We start from the raw sequence: 17,461 nt of genomic DNA on the forward strand, positions 1-17,461 counted from the left end.
TGTCCATTGGTTATGCTCATATGCATGCATACAAGTCCTTCGGTTGATCTCTTACCCCCCTCCCTCCTGCCCCCCAACCCTCCCCAGCCTTCCCACTGCAGTTTGACAATCAGTTTGAGGCAGCTCTGCCTCTGTATCTATTATTGTTCAAAAGATTATAATGGTCTCTATTATCCATGAATGAGTGAGATCATGTGGTATTTTTCCTTCATTGGCTGGCTTATTTCACTTAGCATAATGCTCTCCAGCTCCATCCATGCCGTTGCAAATTGTAAGAGTTCCTTCTTTTTTACAGCAGCATAGTATTCCATCGTGTAGATGTACCACAGTTTTCTAATCCATTCATCTACTGATGGGCACTTAGGCTGTTTCCAGATCTTAGCTATGGTGAATTGTGCTGCTATGAACATATGGGTGCATATATCCTTTCTGATTGGTGTTTCTGGTTTCTTGTCAAATATTAATTGATCATAATGGCATGGATACATTTTTGAGATATTTATTTCAGAGGGAGAGAGAAGAATAGAAACATCAATGTTCTGTTCTGCTCCATTGATCTATATGCTTGTCCTTGTGCCAGTACCAGGCTGTCTCGATTACAATGGCTTTGCAGTATAGTTTTGTGATTCCCTCCAACTTTGTTCTTCTTTCTCAAGATTGCTGGGAAGAAAATTCTATTTTCCCACTTTTCTGCCATCATTTCTGCTGTCCAACTTTACAACTGTCTGCCTGTTCCCTGCCTACTGCTTGGAAAAGCAATGCATTCTATTAGTTAAAAGCAAGAGTTTTTTAACCAGTAGATGGATTTGACTGTTGGTCTTGCCAAATACTGTTGATCTCTGTCAAGCCACAGTACTTCTCAAGGACAGGAATAAGAGACCCTACCTCAAAAGCTTTTTGTTACAAAAGAATACAGGGCTGCCTGGCCAGTGTGGCTCAGTGATTGAGCATCAACCCATGAACTAGGAGGTCATGGTTCGATTCCTGGTCAGGACACATGCCCAGGTTTTGAGCTTGATTGGCGTGCAGGAGGCAGCTGATCAATGATTCTCTCTCAACATTGATGTTTCTATCCGCCCCCCGCCCCCCCCTGAAATCAATAAAAACATTTAAGGAAAACACAGGGCTTAGTAACGAGCACTGTGGAATTGTTTACCTGGTATCCCTCCTTCTTCCCAGGACTCTTCCTTTCACCCTGTTACTATGGAATTTGTTGTCTCCGAGCCAGTCCAGGCCCAAGCTGGGCCAAATAGAGTTTTCCTGTGACTTTCCAGAATGAATCAGGAAAGAGTTCATCTCTCTCTGATGGTGAGAACCCCATGTGAAATTGAGTTAGGTTGTGGCAAGGTTCCTCAGTAAGGGGAGGGCTCTGGTCTCCAAGTAGAGATAATCCTGAGCATTTTTCCAATCCTGGGCTTCAGTTGTTTGACAAATCCAGCTGCAACACTACTCTTTCAACATTTAACTGTTCAACTTCTCCTTCAAAACAAGACATAAGAGCCTTCCAAATAATCTCCCTTTTTGCCTAGGACACTTTGAATTGGGAATTTGTCTTCTGCAAAGAGTCCTGATAGAGAACTCAGCTCATAAAAAGGACTCACTAAATGGTAACTATTAATATTATTCTCAGATCTCCCAGACAAAATGCTATATTTCAGATAAGAACCAAAGCTCTGCCAAACCGGTTTGGCTCAGTGGATAGAGCGTCAGCCTGCGGACTGAGAGGTCCCAGGTTCGATTCCGGTCAAGGGCATGTACCTTGGTTGCAGGCACATCCCCAGTAGGAGGTGTGCAGGAGGCAGCTGGTCGATGTTTCTCTCTCATCGATGTTTCTGGCTCTCTGTCCCTCTCCCTTCCTCTCTGTAAAAAATCAATAAAAAATATTAAAAAAAAAAAAAAGAGCCAAAGCTCGACCCATCTTGTAGAGCTTTGTAAGTAAGCTGATTACGTTCAACATCTGCAGGAAGATGCATAAGAATGGCTCATGGATCAGGGGGATGATCTCTTCAAACCATGTTGAAAACAAGACATTCTCCAGAAAAAGTTTCCATCCTTAGTTCAATCCTTCAATAAAAGTGAGTGCCTACTATATGTACTGTGTTAGATACTGAGAGAAAAAGATCACTAACTGGGCACACGTCTTTAAAGAGCTTGTAAGGTATACATGTAAGAAACAAATAAAACTGTCAGATAAGAATAATATAAATAGGTCTGAGTAATGAATGCCAAAATTATTTGGAAAGCAAGGGACTGACTGCTCAAGAGAGCAAAAATATTGCTGAGGGCTACCAGCTCTGATGAGCTCTCAACAGTGGCCCCTACTGTGACATCTACTGCAGGTAGATACCTAGGGGTAAGTAGATTCTATTTATAGAATGTTCCTTCTTTTGATACTGCTGGCCACCATGGCACCTCTAGAGCTGCTGCTATGGAAATAGGGCATCACCAGCTGGAGAAGTGCTCAAGGAGGACTTAGCAATAATAACAATGCAGGCCATTCCCCACCATGGTGCCAAACAGTAGCAGAGGCTACAGGAATCTGAGCTGTGGATGACTGCATGTGCACAGCCTCCTGCTTCCCTGTGTCCTCGAACACAACAGGTGCCTTCTAGAACTGGTAGCCCTGGTCAAATGCCAGACGGGAATCCGTCAGATGGGAATCACTGGTGTTAATACTAACTCCTCCATAGCCCATTCTGAAACCTTGAGTATAAAAGGCCTTTATTTAAAGCACAGGTTTCTTTCCAAGTTTGTGAACCAAAAGAATGTAAAGAGCAAAAGGAGTAATTCTCACCTTATTTGTTAAAATTCTCTGTTCCACCTAAATTACTTTTATTTATGATTTCTGCACACCACATCCACTGAAAATGTGAACCAAAGAGTTCATTTTTATTGTTTTTGGGAGACAAGCCAGAAGTTAAAATCACAAGATGAGGCTGGCGCACAAATTTAGCAGTGCCCAAACAAGACTAAACATTTACATTTTAAAGTTCTGCTTATATCTGTTATCACCCATAACTTAAAATATCTTAGCCCTGAAATAGGTGGGAGTGGTGAATGCATTCATGCACAGCTTCCTTTGATGAAATGGAACCCATGAGGATGACTGCGTTTAAAGCAATAGCTCCGAATGGCAAAAGAGAAGAAAATGTTTAAGCAAAAGTCTCAGCTGCTTTTGCTGAATAAAACATACGGGAAGTCAATACTTTAGGAAATGGGGCACATTTAAAGGAACAATTTGTACAAGTTTAACAAAAAAACTACTTCCCCCAAATAGTAGGATTTCCCAGCTGCCAAGTTAAATTCTGATCCCCCATATCTTACTATATTATTTCTCACTTTAGTCACTTAGTAACTCTCATCTATATTATGGGTCTTCATTTAGAAAAGAACGTCCTTTTGTGGTGACATCTGGGTATTTCTTTTTTTTTTTTTTTAATATATTTTATTGATTTTTTACAGAGAGGAAGGAAGAGGGATAGAGAGTTAGAAATATCGATGAGAGAGAAGCATCGATCAGCTGCCTCCTGCACACTCCCTACTGGGTATGTGCCTGCAACCAAGGTACATGCCCTTGACCGGAATCGAACCTGGGACCCTTCAGTCCTCAGGCCGACGCTCCATCCACTGAGCCAAACCGGTTAGGGCCTGGTTATATCTTTACCTTATTTTTAGCGAGGCTTCTGAACCAAAAGCCCTCAGGCTATGGACACCCTTGAGGTTTCATCTAAGTGATTTTCTCCTCCTATTTCACTTAATTCTCTTCAGTACCTAAGGTGTGCAGTCAACACAGTTGTCTCCTTTCAGCATTGAGCTCTTTTTGGCTGTTTATACTGAGAGGGACCCAGATGGTTAATGAGGTCATGGGTCACTGTAATTGCTAGAATTCCCTTGTGAGCCAGTCAACTTTTCAGATTCTATAATGGAAAAAAGTAGCTCCCTCCAAAATCTGCTTTTTAAGTTTGCCACTGTTATAAAGAGAATTTGGTATAAAGAGAATCAAGTATGTAGCATACTATGAGTCAGAAATTTGGGGCAAGTCACAGAACCTATCTGAGCCTATTTCTTCATCTGCAAAACAGGGAGAATAACATCTACATGGCTGAATTCACATCTTTGTGAGGATCAAGAAAAATAATATTTGCAACAATATTTTGTATAGAATGTACATTTATATTGTAATAAAACATTAATTAGCATTATAGATTAAGACAGATGGCTCAAAATGTACCTTCTGCCAAAGAAACTCAAAATGTGTCTTTGCTTATAGTGAATCAATCAAGAAAGACATATTAGTCTTATAAGAATATGTTCTTAATTCTAGAGATCTGGATAACTCCAGGGTTGACAACTGTACTGGAACCTGACCACAAGATGCTAAACCAGCCCTAACTGGTTTGGCTCAGTGGACAGAGCATTGGCCTGCGGACTCAAGGGTCCCGGGTTCGATTCCGGTCAAGGGCATGTACCTTGGTTGCGGGCACATCCCCAGTGGGGAGTGTGCAGGAGGCAGCTGATCGATGTTTCTCATCAATGTTTCTAACTCTCTATCCCTCTCCCTTCCTCTCTGTAAAAAAATCAATAATAGATACATTTTTTTAAAAGTCATTTTGGAGCAAAAAGGGTATGTAATTACTTTTTTTTCTTTTCTTTTTGGTAAATCAACCAAAATTATACTTTTTTTTTTTTTGTCAGGTTGGCAAAAATATATTTTTTGGTGTGGCACAGAATTTTAGTAATTAGTTTATGTGTGCCATGAAATGAAAAAGGTTGAAAATTACTGATCTAGATGACTATAGAACACCAAACCAAGTAGACTAAAAAAAAAAAAAAGGATTATTTCTAGTTTTTGCAAAATTAATCTCCCTCCAGCGGAGATCTCAGAGTGCAAATTAGAGCAATGGAAATTTCATAGCTATGTTACAGGCTACTGAAAACAGATTTATAAATGGAAATGTTGAGAAACAACCACAGCACTGAATTCATGCTGTTCGAAATCCTGTATTTCCATGGATGAAAGAGACAGGAGAGGGGAAAAAAGAGATCAAGTTCTTACATGAAGACAGTTTCAAATTCCCATCCATTGTTTAAACATATCTGAATGACTTCTTGTGTCAAGGACCTGAAACCCAGAAAGCTTTGCCTTGTCAGCAGTAATACTGCAGTTTTTCTAACGTGCAACCTCAAACTAAGGATGGAATTTTCCTTCCAAAATTACTAACTACTAGCAGATAGAAGCAGGAGTACGCTGGGTAACAGCCAGAGCAGTTACAGTAGTGATGAATGGTGTTTTCCTCTTTAGATGGAGAAGCTCTAGTTTAAACTTGTGACTGCCTTTAACATGGAAACAAGCAGATGGCAAAGTTATGTCTGCCCTTCTTTCTTGGCTCCTGAAGAGTGCCAATTTAGATGGAGATGGCTCAGAAGAAGAATAAACTTCAGTGTTCCTTCTTGGCACACTACTTTCCTAAAACCATTTTCAACAATCCCATTGCACACAAGTGCGACTTGGTATGTTTCTAAGGTCAGGAAGGAAATAGTCCAACTGCTGAACTTGCTAATGCAAAGAAATAATCATGGTAGTTTTCCTTTCTGGGGGGAGGCAGCATCACTACTATTAGGCACTTAACACAAAAACTTTAAGATTCTATAGCTAATCTGGAACACAGTCTATATGGACTAAATGAAGACAAAATAGGAATGAATGCGTGTCTAGTGGAAAAATAAATCTATTAAAGCTCAGAACAATATGGAAAGAAAGTTTCCAAAGAGATTAAATACTGAGATGATTAAAAATTACCATATGATCCAGCAAGTCTATGCACAGGTATATAATAAAAGAAATGGAAAGCAGGAACTCAAACAGATATTAGTATATCAATGTTCATTACAGCCATACAGTATTGTTCACAACAGTCAAAAGGTAGGAATAACTCAAGTGTCCATGAACAGATAGATGAATGGATAAACAAAGTGTGATATTTACATGCAATTCAGTCATCAAAAAGGAATGAATTTCCCAGATAAAAATACCAGAATTCAACAATACATTAAAAAGACAATCCACAATGACCCAGCAGTTATTTGAGGGTTAAATATTAATAAATAAGAAGCTCATGAACAAAATGAAAAAGCCATATGATCATATTAGTAGAAGTTGGAAAAGCATATTATAAAATTCAACATCTATTTTTTGGCAAACAGGCTTAGTGAGCCCAAATCATGAAGATAACTCAATAGTCAAAGAATCTGGAAACAAGAAAACATCACACTCAGTGTCGGCTCTAAAAGAAAGGGCTCTTTGGTTTGTGTACTGCATTACCCCCAATGCCTATAATAGTGTCCAACATACAAAGGGCACTCATTAAATATTTACTAAATGAGTGAATGAACAAATATACTAACTAGAGTCATGGTCATTAAAATCAAGAACAAATTGCCTGCCATCCCTACTCAACACTGAAATACTATTCAGAAAGAGCTTTTCTAAAACTTTTAATCTAAGGATTCTTTTATACTCTTGGAACTTATTGAAGGCCCCAAAGACATCTTATTTATGTGGGCTATATCTATTGATATATATCATATTGGAAATTAAAACTGAGAAGTTTAAAAATGTTTACCTATTAATCCATTTTAAAATAACAATAATAAACCCATTACATGTTAATGTAAGTAACATATTTATGTGAATAATAACTACATTCCCTCCCCCCAAAAATAAATTTCTTGAGAAGACTGGCACTGTTTTGTGTCTCTCCAAACATCTTTAGAGTCTGTTTTGATAGATGCCAGCTGAACTCTCATATATGCTTTCTGTATTAAATCTGTTGTGATATGTGGTTTTGGTTGAAAATAAGGTGAAAATCTGGTTTCACACAGATACAGGGTAGGGTAAAAGTAGGTTTACAGTTGTTTTTTAGAAAACAATACGATAGTTAATAAATAATACAAGAATAAATTCTGTGTTTCAAGTACTCACAACTGTAAACCTACTTTTGCCCCATCCTGTATACAGTCAGAAAAGATGGTCTTTGAAACTACACCAAAACGTGAAAAGTGGTAGATTCTTAAACACTAGCAATATGGGATGAGAACTATGGAATCTGAAATCTTATTAATGAACTTGTACTCCGCTATATTAAAGTCCACTGCTCAGTTGTGCTTCTGGCTACAATGCAGAAAGCTGGAAAGAATGTTGCTGTTACATTAACAATGAAAAAATAAATAAGTAAACTGCAAAATCACAGCTTTTCTTGAATCCATCAAAGAGCTGAAGGCAATGCAGGTATCCTGAGATTGAAGGAAGGACAGGCTGCTGAAGGATGGGAGCACCAAAGGAGGTCTCATATGTGACAGAATGTAAGATGAAGACAGGGATGCTATGCAAGCAGGCAAGAAGGAATCAACTATAAATTTTAATAAATTACCAGCAGCCAAGTGTGGGATTAGTGCAACAGTACAGAAGTGCTGAGACCTGCACACACATGGCCGTTTGCACCTACTCTCAGGATCTTTGCCAAGACCTCTACTAGGTGCTCATGAGAAAAATTGCAGGCAGAATGGAAGACCAGAAAGAACAACCTTTTGAGGTGCAGATGTGGAGATTAGTGGGCACTGTAGGAAAAAACATGAAGACCTGGTAACCCTCACCCTTGCTCAAACCCACCTCTCAAGCCTCTGAGCGAGGGGCAGCCTTGGCCAGCATCTGATGCAGGTCTTGAGGACAAGACAAGAGAACAGAGCCTTTCACTGCCTTTGATGCAATAGCAGATATTTTGGACACAGGGAAGCTGTGCTGCAATTTTCATTCAGAGAACAGCACACTGGGGACAGTAAGGAGGCTTTCAGATCAAGTAAACCTAGAGTTGCTTTAAAGCAGGGCAGTAGGGCCCCGGCTGGTGTTATTAAGTGGTTAGAGCATCTGCCCTTGGATCAAAGGGTCGAGGGTTTGATTCCCAGTCAAGGGCACGTACCTGGGTTGTAGGTTCGATCCTCGCTTCAGTCTGGATACGTGAGGGAGGCAATCAGTCAATGTTTCTCTCACGTCAATGTTTCTCTCTCTCTTTCCCCTTCTAACCCCATTCCACTCTCTCTAGAAATCAATGGGGAAAAAATATCCTCAAGTGAGGATTTAAATAAATATATACATACATACAAATATTTAAAAAATAAATAAAGCAGGGCTGTCGGGGTGGAAAGGAGTGGAGCTGATGGAAAAGCCACAGGAACTGGACAAATGCTTGGATGCTCAGAATTAGGAACACTGACCTTTCCCGGGGGCTACACCATAATCAGCAGCAGCAGTATTACTGCCATGTACTGAGCACAACTGAGCCCAACATTGTGCTCTGTGCTTTGTTTTTTTTCTAATCCTCACCCAAGGAGGTGTGTTTTATTGATTTTAGAGAGAAAGGAGGAGAGAGGGAGAGGGAGAGGGAGAGAGGGAGGGGGAGAGGGAGAGAGAGAGAGAGAAATATTAACGAGAGAGAAGAACATTGACTAGTCACCTTCCGCATGCACCCTAACTGGGGATCAAACCTATAACCCGGGTATATGCCTGACTGGGAATCGAACCTGAGACCTTTCGGTGTACGGGACAACGCTCTAACCAACTGAGCTATTAACAGCTAGGGGTCGGTGTTTTTAAATAAACTCCAATCCCCACCACCCCAAAGTAGGTATTATCTCCATGTCATAGATGAGGAACCTGAGGTTCAGAGAAATTAAGTAACTTGCCCAAGGTCACAGAGAGAGAGCATGACAGAGTCACAACTTAAATTCAAAGCCCAAGTTTTCACTTGACCAGGCTGCCACCCAATGTTACATTAGTGACACTGCCCAATTACCCCAATCCTTAGAGATGCAAATAAAATGCTCAGTGTTATACATAGAGGAGAGAGAAGATAACTGTTTGGATTCCTTATAGGTTATCTAAAACGAAGAGATTTGGAGGACAAGTGGCAAAGGCTTCCAATACGCAGCAGATATGTCACTCTGCCAAAAAGTGCTTATCAAGGCTCATGTGCAATCAGCAGGATGAGGCATGGTGACAAGACTGCACCCAGTCACTGCAGTGCTAAATAATGGACATTCTAGAAGTCTTTGCCTCAGCTACAGTCAATATTGCACTAGAACTCTAGGCAAACTGAACATTCACTTGGATTCGACTTGTCAAATAACAGCATGCCAACCTCGACCTCTGCACCAGATGTAAGAAACCCTGGTTGGGGAACAGTGGAGAGCCCCAATCAGAACCAAGAGCACCGTGCCCATACCAAAGACAGAACTACAACTCAACCCCAGAACTACCCCACTGACTCTTCCTGCACTCCCAGGTCATTCTCAGGCCTTTGCAATTTCTGAAGTTTAATGTTATCTGCAGACATTCTGAAAAATAGAATTCAAAATAATTAAAAGGAAACAAAACTCTCTAATCATTCTTGATCACTAATGGAAAAATTTGAGTCATACTTGAAAAGCTCAATTGCTTTATTTATTTATTTTTATTAAGTTTATTTGGGTGACATTGGTTATCAGTTGTGTTAGATTTAGTATGTTCCCAGAGGAAGCAAGTGACAGTTGCTTTTTTCCCCCCTGAACTATTTATGGTCTCTTTAGTAATGATGCCATTTATTTTCTTCCATCAATGGACTTCGTTTTCCTCCCAGAGAAGATGAGAGAAAGGATAAATTTAAAGTGATGGAGGGAAAGACTTCAAGTCCTTCTGCCAGAGAGCTGACAATTATGGAGTTACAGTCACACGTAATGAAGATAGATGCTGTGCTGTGAAGCCCTACCATCTACCTAGTGCAGCGTCTGGGAGAGCATAGTTATTTCTGTTCTAATGCCCAAAATAGATATGCTCATTTTGAGGATGAGAAGCAGAAAACACTTTTTCCTTGGAAGGCAATGTGCTTTGCTGATTTAATTAATAAATCTTTTTTTAATATTTTCAGTGGTTTTTTTTAGAGAGGGAGGGAGGGAAGGAGGGAGGGAGGAAGTGAGGGAGGGAGAGAGGGAGAGAGAGAGAGAGAGAGAGAGAGAGAGAGCATCAATTGGTTGCCTCCTAAATGCACCCCTAGTGGGACCAACCCCGCAACCTGGACATGTGCCCTGACCGGGAATTGAACCAGCGAACCTCTGGTGCACAGAAAGATGCTCAACCAACTGAGCCACACTGGCCAGAGCTAATTAATAAATCGTTATGATATCTCTGTGAAAAGAGAAGGCAAGTATGATGAGCCTCATTTTCTGAGGAAAGTGAAGACATGCAAAAATTAAGAAACAAATTAAGAAACACAGCCCTGGACAGATACTGACGACAGGAAGAAATTCTTTGTTTTCGGGCCTGGCATTTTGTATTAAATGAGGATTAGAAAGAGAAGAACGAGAAGTCTCAAATAGCATGCCATATGGCTCTGAACCCATCCTGTTCAACCTTTTCATCCACAACTTGAATGAAGACATAGAAGGCATGTCTGGAAAATCCAGTAATGAGAAAATGGGAAGGTTATCAAAGTTCTAAAAGGTCTCAATAGGCTGGAACAATCAAGCAAACTAGCAAGATGAAATCAAGTGTGAGTCACATAAAGTCCTGTACTTAATTTCAAAGAACCTCTTACAGAAGTAGAGAAGGGAAGAGTTTAAAAGCAGTTCATAAGGCCTTGGGCCGATACTGCAAACTGTTGGCCCAGAGATGTGTTTTGTTTGGCCTTTACAGTATTTATAAAAAACCCTAAGCCAACATTTAAAACTTGGGAGAGTCACATAAAAATTGGATTTCTGGCTTCTCTTGAAACACTGATAGACCTGGAAACTCCAGGTTTGCATTCAGACATGACAACAATTCCACAGAGCTGAGTTGTGGCTGTCCCCTTCCGACAGGACAGTCACGCCAATGGATGCCTATGAATGCACGTTGGCCTGTGAAGCCACTTGTTAGCTCTGTGGGAATCTGTTCCCAACTCTTGACCTAGGAGTTTCAGATAACTGCCAATTCAACAGAAGCCAATGGTGTAATATGGCAGCCAAAAATTTCACCCAATCCAAAGAAATGGAAGAACAGTACCTAAATCATTGGCCCTTAACTTCTAAAGAGTCACAGACTCCTTGGTGAATCTAGAAAAACCAATGAATCTTCTCTCCAAAAATACGTCTATCATACAAACTTTTACAACTAATTTCAGTTGACAGACGCCCTGAACTTCCAGTCCCCAAGTTAATAAGCCCAGTCTAGAAATTGTCCCACTGTATATTAACGCACTATGTCTACTCCTGGCCAGGCATCTCATTTTAAGAGGCAGGTTGACAAATTGCAAGGCAACCAGGATAATAAAGGGTCTGGAAATCATATCATAAAGTTGAAGAAACTAAGAATGATTAGCCTAGAAAAAGGAACACTCGGTAAGGAACATAATATCCATTTTCAATTTTAGAAGCTGTAATAAGGAAACGGGATTAGATTTACATCGTTCTACTGGCAAAACTAAGATCAAAGAGAAATTACAATGAGGTGTATTTTACTATTTTAGTTCAGTCTAAGAAAGAAGTTTCTTACAATTAAACCTCTACAAAACCACAAGTGTCCAAGCAAAAGCAGGATAATGAAATGTCAGAGATGCCATAGAAAGGATTCCTGAACTGAGTGGAACACTGGATACAATTACCTAACGCTACCTTCTTCCAAATCAAAGTTTCTGTGAGCAGAGCTGGAGATGGTGATACAGCAGTCCCCCCCTTACTTAGTTTCGCTTTCCATGGTTTCAGTTACCTGCTGTCAACTAAAATCTGAAAATATTAAATGGAAAATTCCAGAAATAAACAATTTCTGGCATGGCTCAGTGGTTGAGCATCGACCTATGAACCAGGAGGTCAGGATTTGATTCCTGGTCAGGGCACATGCCCAGGTTTCAGGCTCGACCCACAGTGGGGTGATGTTTCTAACTCTCTCTCTTCCATTCTCTCTAAATCAATAAAAATATATTAAAAAATAACAATTCATAAGTTTTAAACTGCATGCCTTTCTGAGTAACATGATAAAATATCGCACCTGCCTGGTGTGTGAATCACCTCTTTGTCCAGCATATTCACACTGTACGTGCTATCTCCGCTTTATTGATGGTGTATCGCAGTGCTTGTGCTCAAGTAACCCTTATTTTACTTAACAGTGGCCCGAAAGAGGAGTGATGCTGGCAATTCAAATATGCCAAAAGAAGCAGTCAAGTGCTTCTTTGAAGTGAAAAGGGGCGAGTTCAGTATTATCTGTGTTTCAGGCATCCACTCGGGGTCTTGGAAAGTATCGCCCAGAGATAAGGGGGACTACTGTACTAATTCTGTTCCCCTCCCAAACTAATTCGTCTTGCTCTGATGCAACTCTTACACTGGAGCCAAGCCCCACTGAAGAGACAGAAGCTCAGTGGCTGATACTCTCTTGGTGATTCTCATCTTACTGGGAACTGGTCAAGGTTTGGCTACTCTTGAAATTTCACATGCCAACTTTTTCTTCTAACCCACTCCACTAGTCACCTCTCTTTCTACCTACTTCCAAGTTGTCCATTTTAATTCTTGGGAAGCTGGATAAGTTTCACTGCATATCAGATCAAGTACTTGCTGAATTGACTCATCCACAAAGTTTCAAACATGTGGGCATTTAATTAAAACTTTTGCCTGATGATTTCAACAGATAAAAATGGGGAGAATCCAGTGCTGTAATAACTCTGTGTGAGCATCACAGTCTGGTTAGGAGAGGTCACAGACTAGACCAGCACAAGTCCACCCACGCAGGAGGTGGCCAGCAATCCAAGCCTCTCCAAAATGTGCAGCAGAGGGCTAACCAGGCAGCTGGCACTTCAGAAATGTCAAGAAACTAAAGAAACTGCTTCACCGTGTCTTCAATTTCTAAATTACTCCCTTCCTACAAATGATTTTTGAGTCAGAAATAACTGCTTTCCAAAAAGAATGTTTTCTGCTAAAAATGTCTTTTTAAGACACCATAAATGTAAAGTGAATACTTTCCCCTTATTTATACATCTGTTCTGACTGAACACAATCAAGATGAAATTTATTAAAGGAAAACTTCCTTTTGTCCATATTACTGCTCCCCTCCCGAGTGTTCCTCAGAAGCTTAGGAAATAAGTTCTGAAAGGAAACTTTTCCTCTGCCCCAGCAAAGGGGAAAACCTGGGGCCTCTTGACCTATAAAACTCAGTATTTTGGAACATCCGTAATTCTCCCCAGTCTGTGCCAGTCAGAGTCTCCCTTTAGCAAACCACCCGGCAGCCAGGGCTGGACAGCGAGGCTTTCACCCTCAGGAGCTGACAAGGATAGGACTCAAAAGCTCCCTGAGAAAAAAGTCTCTACTTCAACTTGCATTACAAACTGTTGGAAAAGACAGATGGAGGGGATGACAGGAAAAGCAATTATTTCTTCTGGGCTTCCTTTTTGTCTGGATTCTGAGGAGACGAATACAAAATTCCATCACAGATTGAAATGCTATCTAAACATTCTTGAAAATGTGGTCTTACTCTCTGAAATATGACCTGCTTTGCTCTACAGCAACCTGTAACCTATTAACATGCGAGGTGGGGAGGCCGGCATTCCTGCAGGCTGTCTAATTCTGGGCCGGACTCCCCAGCACTGCTAGTTTGTGACCACAGGTTAAAACATAACTAACTAAGGGATGTGTATCTGCGTAGCATGACCCAACAAAAAGTCTTGATGAATCATTTACTTTACTTTCACAATCTTGGAATTTTAAATACCGGAGACTCTCTTTTGTGTATTAAGGTTTCTAGTGAGCCATTCTAAACACAGGCTGGCCCTGACCGGTTTGGCTCAGTGGATAGAGCGTCGGCCTGTGGACCGAAGGGTCCCAGGTTCGATTCCAGTCAAGGGCATGTACCTTGGTTGCAGGCACATCCCCCAGTAGAGGGCGTGCAGGAGGCAGCTGATCGATGTTTCTCTCTCATCGATGTTTCTAACTCCCTATCCCTCTCCCTTCCTCTCTGTAAAAAACCAATAAAATATATTTTTAAAAAAATAAAATAAAATAAAAATAAACACAGGCTGAATCACAATAAACAGTAGCATTATTATTTCAAAGAGTAGTAAGTTGCAACTAGTCATATACAAATCAAGTTTTAAACAACAGTTAAATAAACTGTTATCACACATGGACTATGTGTTCTGAGAAGTGTGAAGATGAGAAAGATGCAGTTCTTGCCTCAAGGAGCTTATACATTAGTCAATGGGACAAGATGTGTTCACTAGCACGTCCAAGGAGACCAGGAAAGCCAAATGAAAAGTCGAGCAGGGGGCTGTGGGAGTCTGCAGGCAGGAAGGAATAGATCTAATTAACTGAGGGGCACTGGGATCAATTTTCTCATCTGTAAAACGAGAGGAATGGAACAGACAAGTTCCAAATCCCTTCTAGTTCTAAAATTCTGATTCCTTTGGTTTGTCTAGTTAAGATAAATCAAAATTTCATGAAAGAACTGGTATTTGAGCTGGGCCTTAGGAATAGGTAAGATTTTGAAATTAAGCTATTGGGAGAAAAAGGAGAGAGAATTTTAAGCAAAAGGAAGGACACATCTGCCCTGGCTGGTTTTGCTCAGTGGATAGAGCGTCAGCCTGCACACTGAAGGGTCCCAGGTTCGATTCCAGTCAAGGGCACATGCCCGGGTTTCGGGCTCGATCCCCAGTGGGAGGCTTGCAGAAGGCAGCCAGTCAATGCTTCTCTCTCATCATTGATGTTTCTATCTCTCTCTCCCTCTCCCTTTCTCTCTGAAATCAATAAAAATAAATTTTTTTTAAAAAAGGAAGGACACATCCTAAGTCCAGAAAATATTAAGTCTTCAGTATGGATGAAACACAGGCAACAGCATTGGAAAGGTAGACTGAGGCCCTGAATGCCAAGCAAAGGAATTTGGGTTTAATTTGGTAGACAGAGCCCACTGAGGTTTCTGAAGAGGTAGATGACATGACCAGATGACATGACATCTCCCACTATAAGGGCCCCGATTACATAGGCCTCACCTGCCAGAGAAGCAAAGCTTCATTGGAAAAACCTAAATAGATAAAGCAAAACAGCAAGGGCTAAAAATCGTGCAAGGACTAGGAAATAGGACCAGTTTTAGGAATTTAGTATGTCTACACACAAATAGTGATGGTGACAACAAGGAAGAAGGTAGACTACTTACAAATGGACAAGCGGAAGGTGATTATTAACAGGAAAAGAAAGTCATAGAATGTAAGAAAAATAGAGAAATGAATAAACTGAAAATATAAAAGAAAGAGACTCAACACATGTCAGCTACTAGTAGAGAGAACAGGAATATAAGATGAGGAAATTTCTACACAGGATTACAACCTCCACCCACCTTCCAAAAATCTGGGTAGCATAATTAACATTTTAAGAAATCATCTGTACTGACAGCTGTTGGAGGGGAGGAGGCTGGGGGGCTGGGTGAAATAGGTGAAGGGGGATAAATGGTGACGGCAGACTTGACTTTTGGTGATGAACACCCAATACAATATACAGATGATGCATTACAGAATTGTACACGAAAAACTTATATAATTTTATTAATCAATGTCATCCCAATAAATTCAATACAAATTTTTTTAAAAAAGGAATCAGCTGTACTAAAAAATGTCAAACAGGACAAATAACAGAATTGAAGCTATTATTACAAAGATGCACACCCAACCTCACTGAATTAGTACTGGAAAGGGAGAACCAGACACTGTATGAGAAGAAGACGAGGAAAGACATGCACGTCATTGTTAGATAGCAATTTCTGAAAAATGATGCCTAAACAGAAAAATAAAATGCAAATGAAAAGGGAAATGTTAGTAGATAACATCTGGCCTCTGAATCATTGAAGAATACCTCCTCCCCATATACTTTTTCCCTTCATTCCCTTCCAACAGCCCTCCTTAGCTAGATCCTAAGGAAATGTAAAATTCCTGAAATCAATCTAGTTACTAGGCACGAGGAACTGTAGCTAGGTCACATTACTATTTTTTTGTAATATATGAATTTTATTTCCATCTTGATTTTTAAAGTTTATTGTGTTAAAATACACATAAAATTTATCATCTTAATCATTTTTAATTGAATGTAATAAGTACATTCACATTCTTGTGCAGCCATCACCACCATCCATCCCATAATTCTTTTCAGCTTTTAAAACTGAAGCTCTATACCCATTAAACAGTAACTTTCCATTCTCCCCCAGCCCCTGACAACTATAATTATACTTTCTGTCTTTATGATTTTCACTATTCTAATTACTTCATATAAGTGGAATCATATAGTATTTTTTGTGACAAGATTATTTCATTTAGTATAATGTCTTCACGTTCATCCATATAGCATATGTCAGAATTTCTCTTTCTAAGGTTGAATAATATCCCATTGTATACATATCCCACATTTTGCTTACCTAGTCATCTGTCAATGGACACTTTGCTTCTACGTTTTACTTATTGTGAACAATGCTACTATAAACGTGGCTATACAAGTATCTCTTCAAGACCCTGCTTTCAATTATTTTGGGTATATATACCCAGAAGTGGAATTGCTAGGTCATATGGTAATTCTATATTTTAAATTTTTTGAGGAACTTCCATACTGTTTTACATACAGCTGTATCATTTTACATTCCACCAACAGTGCACAAGGGTTCCAATTTATCCATATCCTAAAACTGGTCTTATTTCCTAGTCTTTGCATGATTTTTAGCCCTGTTGCTTTGCTGACACTTGTTGTTTCCTGTTTGTTTGTTTTTAAAATATATTTTTATTGATTTCAGAGAAGAAGGCAGAGGGAGAGAGAGAGAGAAAAACATCAGTGATGACAGAGAATCATTGATCGGCTGTTTCCTTGCACACCCCACACTGGGGGTCAAGCCTGCAACCCCGGCATGTGCCCTGACTAGGTATTGAACCGTGTTCTCCTGGTTCATAGGTCAATGCTCAACCACTGAGCCATGCTGGCCGGGCATTTTCTGTTTTTTTGATAGCAGCCATCCTACTGGGTGTGCTTTGCATTTTCCTAATAATTAGTGATTTGAGCATCATGTACTTAGTGACTAATCTTGTATCTTCTTCGGAGAAATGTCTCTTCAAGTTCTTTGCCCACTGTTGGGCTGTTTGGTTTTTTGTTGTTGAATTTTAGGAGTTCTCAATATATTTTGGATATTAATCCCTTATCAGACATATGATTTGCATATATTTTCTCTCATTCTGTAGGTTGCCTTTTTATTCTGTTGACAGTGTCTTTTCTTAATATATTTTTATTAATTTCAGAGAGGAAGGGAGAGAGAGACAGAGAGAGAGAGAGATAGAAACATCAATGAAGAGAGAGAATCATTGACTGGCTGCCTCCTGCATGCCCCCTACTGGGGATTGAGTCCGCAACCCAGGCATGTGCCCTTGACTGGAATCGAACCTGGGAC

General features: G+C 40.1%; 1 protein-coding gene across 1 annotated transcript in view; it reads right to left on the reverse strand.

Annotated features, from left to right (window-relative positions):
- Positions 1-17,461, reverse strand: part of VPS53 (vacuolar protein sorting 53 homolog (S. cerevisiae)) — a 140,091-nt gene that overhangs the window by 107,183 nt on the left and 15,447 nt on the right. The window lies entirely within an intron of this gene.

The sequence above is a fragment of the Myotis brandtii genome, unplaced genomic scaffold (assembly GCF_000412655.1).
Source record: "Myotis brandtii unplaced genomic scaffold, ASM41265v1 scaffold1167, whole genome shotgun sequence".
NCBI lineage: Eukaryota > Metazoa > Chordata > Mammalia > Chiroptera > Vespertilionidae > Myotis > Myotis brandtii.